At 37.0% G+C, this 8,036-nt stretch overlaps 1 non-coding gene across 1 annotated transcript; it reads right to left on the minus strand.

Annotated features, from left to right (window-relative positions):
* Nucleotides 1–2,507: 2,507 nt before the first annotated feature.
* TRNAP-UGG lies at nucleotides 2,508–2,592 on the minus strand. The gene has a single exon. It is a non-coding gene; the product is annotated as a tRNA-Pro (tRNA).
* Between the last annotated feature and the right edge of the window lie 5,444 nt (nucleotides 2,593–8,036).

Here is an 8,036-nt window from a genome sequence, read left to right on the forward strand (position 1 = left end):
CTGTGAACTGGATGCTGCAGGGCAGCCAGAGTACTCGTCAGGGCGCAGACTGCGCGATGGTGCACAGAAGGTATCTAGTGGAAGCTTTAATTATTGTACAATGAAGCATTACTTTTAATACTACTCATCTCTAGTTCAGAGAAGCCTAATCGAATATTGCTTGAGCTTAGTATTATTTTATCAATGTGCTCATTAGGGTGGAGGAGGCAGTAGAAGAGAAATAAGCCCTGTTTCAACCTCACAGTTTTCTGAAATTATGCCTTATTATTTTCGAGAATAGTTTTCTAGACTAATTTGTGTGTTCCAACTGGGGTTTAGAATGTTGATGATTCTAGAATGAATCAGATAGCGGCACACAACTCAGTTTTACTTTAGACAACATACACGTGTTTAGAAATTATAATAAATTTCAAGGGGCGCCTGGGTGGCTTAGTCGGTTAAGCGTCCGACTTTCGCTTAGGTCCTGATCTCGCGGTTCATGGTTTCGAGCCCCGCGTCGGGCTCTGTGCTGACTGCCGGCTCAGAGCCTGGAGCCTGTTTCAGTCTGTGACTCCCTCTCTCTCTGACCCTCCCCTGCTCACGCTGTCTCTCTCTCTCTCCTAGAAATAAAACATTAAAAAAAAAAAATTTCAAAACAGTGATTAAGCCAGGTACAGTTTTAAAAACCTAAGATTTAGTCTATTAAAATGCATTTTCAAATGTTAATAGGGATAGAAGGAATGTGAGTGAACCACAGAATTGGACTGAAGAAATGCTAAAAATCTTAGAGCAATGTCTATGATTGAGTAAAGTATGGAAAGAAATGGCTAACAAAGAGCAAATTTCTTGGGATTGTAACAAGAATTCATTGGAAATTAATATGGTCAGATAGTAAAAGTTCCTTTGAAATATATAAAGCTACCTTTAAAATCACATTCTTACTCAAATTAAATGCCATCTTAGGAAAGTGATTGCTTTCTGATGGATCAATGATGTTGAATGGTGTATGCTTATTTGTAAAAATGGACACATGGTAGAGATATTAGCTCATTACAAGAAATGTGAAGCACTACCTTCAATTCAGCAAAGCTAATAGTGATTCAGTTTTTAGGATAAAGTGAAAGTTAGAATTTCCTTTCTCTGGGCACCTGGATGGCTCAGTCAGTTAAACATCCAACTCTTGGTTTCAGTCCAGGTAATGATCTCACGGGATGTGGGTTCGATCCCTGCATGAGGCTCCACGCTGACAGCATGTAGCGTGCTTGGGATTAGATATCTCTCCTTCCCTCCCTGCCCCTCTTCCGGTGTGTGCATGCTCTCTCTCAAAATTAAATAAATAAGCTTTAAAAAAAGAATTTCCTTTCTCTGAAAATATATAATACATTTTTGAGTGTTTTAATATTATACTTAAAAATCACATTCTCCAACTAAAAAGGTAATGGAAAAAATATTAAAAACAAGCTCTAACTACTTCCTTTCCCAAAAAACTCGAAAACAAAAAGAAGCAATATATTATTTCTTTTTAGAAAATCATAATGATGCAAATGCTAGAAATTTTAAAAATGTAAAAGATGCCTCATTTTTATTTTATTTTATTTTTTAGTTTATTTATTTTTGAGACACACAGAGACAGAGCATGAGTGGGGGAGGGGCAGAGAGAGGGAGAGAGACACAGAATCCTAAACAGGCTCCAGGCTCTGAGCTGTGAGCACAGAGCCTGATGGGGGCCTCGAACCCACAACCGTGAGATCTGACCTGAGCTGAAGTCAGACGCTTAACCAACTGAGCCACCCAGGCACCCCGAGATGCCTCATTTTTATAAAAGTCAAGCTATTATAAAGTTAACCTATGCTTACAACAGTTAGAAACTTCAGTGAGGAGGGCATATTGACTTGAAAGAGGAAAGAGGAGGCCAAAAATCTTCCTGATCCCAATCTAAGTGATGTGTTAGAATGTATACATACGTCAAATGGCTGTATACACATGCCAAAATACTGACTTGTATTCTTAATATTACTACATTTTAGGCATGTTATTTTTAAAGAATAATAATGACTCAAGGTATGACCAATGCAATTCTTGCAGGCAATGTTACAGGCTAGCCAAGTTTATCATAAAAATAAATGAAATATTGATTAAGTTTAACAATTTAGAAGAGAATATAAAAGCAACCCACCAAGGTAAGAGAAAATCCTGAAGATAGAAGCATGTGTCACTATGTCAAAATCAAGCAAGATTTTATCTTTGAAAAGTGGGCACTCTGCATTTGCCACGCAAAAGCTTTTTTTTTTTTTCCTTTTCTTAGTGTCATTTTATTTTGTGTTTTCCCTCATTCCATGAAATCTTGGTGCAACTTGTTTATCAAATTGCCGTATCATTTTCTCTCTTTTTTTAAATAATTTTTTTAATGTTTTATTTATTTTTGAGAGAGAGAGAGACAGCGTAAGCGGGGGAGTGTCAGAGAGAGAGAGAGAGAAAGACACAGAATCTGAAGCAGGCTCCAGGCTCTGAGCTGGCTGTCAGCACAAAGCCTGACGTGGGGCTTGAACCCACGAACTGTGAGATCATGACCTGAGCCCAAGTCAGACGCTTAACCGACTGAGCCACCCAGGCGCCCCTGATGTATCATTTTCTAATCAGCTATTGAGTACTTCTGATTTGTTTCTGATGGTTTAAAATAAGTTCTCTATTGATTTTTTTTTTCAAGAGGTAAAGCCTAAATCTTTTCCCCTTGAGTGTGAACTGCACATACAGACTCATTTTCAGTGTATAGAATAGAGCAAAGTGATAGAGTGGATTTTGATACTAGGTCATAAAATGTGCTGTGACTTTATGCTCACTCTTCTCGCAACACTAGCTCTGGGGAGTCAGTAGCCGTATCGTGAGCACACTCATTTGTGGAACGGGGAGGTCCAGGCAACCGTCCTCATAGGAGGCAAATCTAAAATGAAAACCTAGAATCTAAACTGTGCTGTGCATAGACGTTACTCTTCTCCCTGTCACTAAAACTGCTGGCAGTCATGACTATCCTGATCAAACTCCATACTACCAGGCAGGCACAGACTTCCGTTACCTTTGCTGACGCCCAGCCTGGTGAGCTGATTCAGGTTTCTGGAGGTGAGCATGCCACCACCAAGGACAATAACCTGTTTCACAAGCTTGAATACACAGACCCACCCCCTGCACCCCATAGTGTTCCTCAAATGCAAGTCACTTTGGATGTTGATGCAGGGGCCTTCTCAGTGCCTCTGCCTTCCAAGAATTGGCTTGCATCCTATACATTCAGTGTGAAAGCAAGGGCTGAAGATGAAAAACTTCAAGGCAAGATCTACTTTGGACAAACAAAACATTCTCGACAAGTGTAATGACATCGTCAGTTGGCTGGATAAGAATCAGATTACAAAGGAGAATTTGAACATCAGCGAAAGGGCTGGAGAAAGTCTGCAGCCTCGTCATTACCAAGCATCGCCGCAGTGCAGGGACGAGTCGAGAGGAATGCCTGGGCTCCCCCTGGTACGGGAGCACCTCAGGGCCCTTCATTGAAGGGATGGATTCAGCCAACCTGAGCACAGGCTTACCATTGTTCCACACAAAATATTGAAGGACCCAAATGCGTAGCAAATTCAATGGTAATTGTAAAGTTGAGCTGCTGCAGTAAATAACGGGACCTTCTTGAGACTTAAATATAGAATACGTACACAGGGAAAGGAAATAAAGCAACTTACAAGCACACTATCCTACGTGGCAAATGCACTGTCTTAAATAAAAACATATTTAAAATTGGCAAAAAGAGACAAATGAAGAACAAGCCACGTAGGTAAGCCTAGAAGCCGATCCTCCAGCTCAGGTCAGCCTGCAGGCGATTGAAGACGCCGGCACCATCTTGACTGCAGCCCAGTCTTCTGACCTGTAGAGACCTTGAGATAATAAACAATGGTTTATTAAGCAATGAAGTTTGGAGGTAATTTATTGTAGAGCAATAATAATCAACATAAAACTATGTCAACAAGACTCTCTTTTTCAATAATTTGAATATCGAGGGGCACAGGATGAAAAAAAGTCCGAGTTCATGTACTGTCAGGGAGAGAGCCTGAAAGAAATGCACTTCACTTTCTGTTATCCACACCTCTACCCTGATCCATGGCCTTCTGGAAGTCCTGTTTTCTAACTTTTCATTTGGGCTACTCCATATTTTTCCAAAGGCTCTTTTGCATTCATGTTATCCAGAACCTATTTCTCACATATCCAGAACAGTATCCAGAACTACCAAATGTTGCTAACCGATAGCTTTAAAATAGATGGACAATTTCTCTAAGCAAAAGAGAGAGAGAGAGAGGGAAATCAAATAATAGGAGGAATGAGAAAAAATTTATAACAAAAAAAGAAATTTTATAAACTAGAAGCAAATATAAAGCTCATACTAAAGTATTTGGATAAATTGAATGGAGGACCATCGGTAAAAATAAAACAGTCCAAAAGGTTCAGAAAGAATTAAACACCTAAATGAGTAAATAACTGGCCTGCCAGGTTGGATAATTCTATTGCTAAGTTACTTTAAATTGAATATTTTTCTAAAAATTCTGGCTGATGCCATAAACTGCAAAGTATTTAATAAGGTAAAACAATTGGCAAATGGAGAAAGATTTTTAACTTATTGTATAATTATCTGAAACTCTGAGGAAAATATTAAGCCTGAAGAATATAAATAAAAGATACACACAAACAGACAATACACACCACAAAAATGCCTGCGTGTGAATGCCTGTGTTTTACTCAATATCTTTCCTATCACGAAACACAAAAACAGGGAGAAGATGTTATACCAAAGCAAAACAAAACCTTACATTCAAATTTTAAGTAACATGCATGATTGCAATGATACCAAGTTAATGCACGGGTCTAACATGATTCCAAATAAAATTCCAATTACCTGAAAATTAACAAAATTATTTTGAAGTTCTTTTAATGTTTATTTATTTATTTATTTTGAGAGAAAGAAAGACGCAGAGAAAGAGAAGGAGAGAGAGAATCCCAGGCAGGCTACAAGCTATCAACAAGCCTGACACAGGGCTCGAGCTCACCAACCATGAGATCATGACCTGAGCTGAAATCGAGAGTCAGACACTTAAGTGACTGAGTCAGCCAGGCACCCCAGATTCTAAATTTTATCGTGAATAAGAATACTTATAATTTAGAGTGATTACATAGTCTTCATAGTTTAAAAATATATAAAACAATAACAATAAAATCATTTGTTGTAAGCACATACACTAGTACATGAATTAATTGGGACAAATTAATATTGAGTCTTAGTTTTTTACTTGATATACAACATAACCTTCATAGAACCAATTTATTTATGTTTGTTTGTTTATTTTTGAGAGAGAGAGACAGAGACAGAGACGGAGACAGAGACAGAGTGTGAGTGGAGAAGGAGCAGAGAGAAAGGAAAACACACAATCTGACACAGGCTCAAGGCACAGAGCCTGATGTGGGGCTCAAACTCATGAGCTGTGAGATCATGACCTGAGCTGAAGTAGGACGCTTAACCAACTGAGCCACCCAGGCGCTCCCAGTACAAAGCATTTTGCATTTAAGAGTCACTATAGCTAATATATGAAGATATCAGAAAAACACTAATATTAAAAACTATTAAGCAAGCCGAAAAATACTGAAAGTTCACATAAAGTTCCAAATTAAATTTATGAAATATGAGGCACTGCCTAGTAGTCAAATAAATATAAATTAAAACAAATATGGTCACCTATAAAATAAGCAAGTACTATTTGTAAATATTCATGATATGAACAACTGCTGGGTAAAATGGGCAAATCATATCTTGCTGGTTGAAATGTAAATTAACCTGGACATTCTGACACCAGGTCATGGCTTTAACCAAGAATTCAACTTTTAGGATTCGTTCCTCGTGAAATAATTAAGTGTATGTACAAGAATTTATATGTAATAATTTTTATCAAAAAGCTATACTTATGCTTCAAAGCAATCTATTTATCAAAAAGAGAGGAATGTTAAATAAATCAATAAAAATAGTGGCCTAAGAGCCAATAAAAATGTTTTTCTAAGACTATTTAGAGATGTGGAAAAAGTGACACAGTACAAGATGAAATATAAAAAGCAATTATATATACACATACTGTGTATGTGTTAATATGTATATATTAATAAATTTTTTAAAGGAATGCAAATGAATATATAATATACAAATTCGCAAGTTATCTGTGACATTCATGTATTACATTCAGAACATAAAAATACAAGACAATTCTCAAGTTTTTAAAAATAGTGTAGATTGAATATATACATTTCTATCATTTGCTCTTGTATATAATTATAAAGAATTTTTCTAGGTCAATTACAGTGTTACTAGTTTTCACATGTGTAAAACATTACTCACAATATATGTAGTCTGTTTTAGATATCATAGCAATAATAAAACTTATCATTCTATAACTATCCTATTTTCAACCATTTGTCTTAAAATTTTGCAGTTTTAATACCATTTTCAAGACTAAAACCTACTCATTTTTTGAGGCCTGTCTGAACACCAAGATTTGGGGAGTGAGGACTTTATTTTTTACTTTAAATTTGAGGCAGAATGTTTCAACTCAGTATTTGATAAATGGCTTGAATATTGCCCACCCAGAATAACTCCCCCCACCCCTGCCACTTCTTGGGATGTCAGTGACAGATGGCACAAGTTTTGTGTGATGCTGTCATGTGGCCTTTGAAATCTTAGTTTTCCATGATTGTATAACCAGTATCTTCATACTATTTCTCATAAATAAGATATATGATCCTGTACTAAAATCGCCACTAGAAAGATTAGAGAGGGATACATTTCTGTATTGCTTCTTAATGAAAGAGGGTATAAGAAATAAACTTTAAGCCATGGTAACAAGGAAAGTAAACATGTGTTGAACTAAACACAAAATAATCTTTTATAAAAATGATGTGTATAAAAAGACGAAGAAAACATAAAACAATTGAGAAGAAAAATCAGTGATACTTTGATATTTTCAAAACATATCAGATCTGTCTGAATGAAAATTAAAACAAAGTATAATTGTTTAAATTTTACTAAAGGTGAAATCTTGAAAGAAAGAGTGGAATTAAAACAAAACAAAACAAAACAGGGGCACCTAGTGGCTCAGCCAGTTAAGCGTCAGACTCTTGATTTCGGCTCAGGTCATGATCTCACGGTTTGGGCTCTTGAGATCAAGCCTGAAGTGGGTTCTTCACTGGCATCATTGTAGCCCGCTTGGGATTCTCTCTGCCGTTCCTCTGCTCTCTCTCGCTCTCTCTCTCTTTCTCTCTCTCTCTCTCTCTCTCAAAATAAGTAAGCATTTTAAAAATTAAAAACAAAAAAAAGGAAAACCCATGTGTTTAGTATTTTTTTGCAATTAATGAAGAAGACTTAGAAGAAACTGCTTACTCCCAAGAGTGCTATAAACATGACTGTCAGGAGAGAACATGCAGTTCTTCTATGGCCTTACATGAACTTATTTCCAAGCAATTAAGAATATCTAAATTTTAAATTTAGAGGGGAAGAAAGGGATCTTAAAATTTCCATTTTAAGTTCATTAAAAATAGAAAGAAAAAACAGTGAAGAAAGGAAAGAGGAAAACAAGGAGATGTCCTGGAGCTCACAGGTTTACAAAGCTATTTCAAGATTCTGGGTTTTTTTTTTTTTTTAATGTTTTTATTTAATTCTGAAGGGGAGGGGGGCAGCGTGAGCAGGGGAGGATCAGAGAGAGAGGGAGACACAGAATCAGTTGTCAGCACAGAGCCCGACGCGGGGCCCGAACCCAAAAACCGTGAGATCATGACCTGAGCTGAAGTTGGATGCTTAACCGGAGAGCCACCCAGATGCCCATCAAGATTCTGTTTTAAAGTACTACTCAAACAGGAGATAAAGTGGGGGATAGAACTCACTTCCTACATGGACAAGTCACATCGGACTTTACAAATAGCTCAGGATCTCAGTAAATTCAAAAATGAAACGTGTGTTCACTATCTATTAGGGCATTTTAAATTGC

This window comes from Hyaena hyaena, unplaced genomic scaffold, assembly GCF_003009895.1.
Source record: "Hyaena hyaena isolate Hyena2069 unplaced genomic scaffold, ASM300989v1 scaffold_17, whole genome shotgun sequence".
NCBI lineage: Eukaryota > Metazoa > Chordata > Mammalia > Carnivora > Hyaenidae > Hyaena > Hyaena hyaena.